The sequence below is a fragment of the Anneissia japonica genome, unplaced genomic scaffold (assembly GCF_011630105.1).
Source record: "Anneissia japonica isolate Jap-2015-1 unplaced genomic scaffold, ASM1163010v1 scaffold15590_len24771_cov137, whole genome shotgun sequence".
NCBI lineage: Eukaryota > Metazoa > Echinodermata > Crinoidea > Comatulida > Comatulidae > Anneissia > Anneissia japonica.
In genome coordinates, this window is record NW_022757436.1 from 15,118 (window position 1) to 16,034 (window position 917).

Consider the following 917-nt stretch of genomic DNA (forward strand, 5'->3'; position numbering starts at 1 on the left):
TAGTATTGATAATGACAAATTATTAAACTGTCGTAGCCAAAAAGAGGCCAAGTAGAGCATCTTATTCAAATATTAAAAAGAATTAAAATCGTGTACATTATACCCATACACCGCAACGCTCGAGTTTCAAAATACGGGTAGCGATTTTTTTTTCCGTACGAAACATTTACATGAAACTCCACTCGGGCTGAATCGACCCGAAAATCTCATTGCAGAATTCAGGAGGTCAAAAGGTCATCAACAGATAAACGTCTACAAAACAACTTCTGAGAGAACGTCTCTGTCTAATTTTTAAAAATATATTGATGTTACTATAATATGTTAATACCAATGGGTCGTTTAAAATGACATATAATATTTGATTAAGCTGCAAGAGTAATGAAAAGTGTTATTTTAACTTGAGTGACATACTATGACAATTTTAATTTTTTAGGCCTTAGTTTTGCATAATTACCTAGGCCTACTAAGACGCTTTCTGGGAAAAGCACAAAGAGTAAGGAAAAGCGCGTTTTTCTTCATCATATGAAACAGGGGTTCTCTCAGAAGTTGTTCTGTAGACTCAGAATAGGCAGCTCTAAAATACTGGATGCCATAAGACCTGCCAAAATGGAAGAGCACCAAATGAATGTAAAAATGAGCTAGTTATTAATATTAGGCATAGTAATCGGCAGTTTCTTGATTACAAGGCTAGACAAAGTTAATTACATGTAATGCCGAAATGATTATTAATATTGTTATTATTATTATTATTGTTATTAATTATTATTACCTGTACGTTAAGGGGAACTTAGAAATAACACAAAAGATATTCCCCTTGGGCGATTATTATTTATAGGCTTAGTAAATAGTACGGTATCTGTAGGTTCTTCATTACAAGGCTTAGGCCAAGGTAATTAATGCTGAAATGATTATTATTA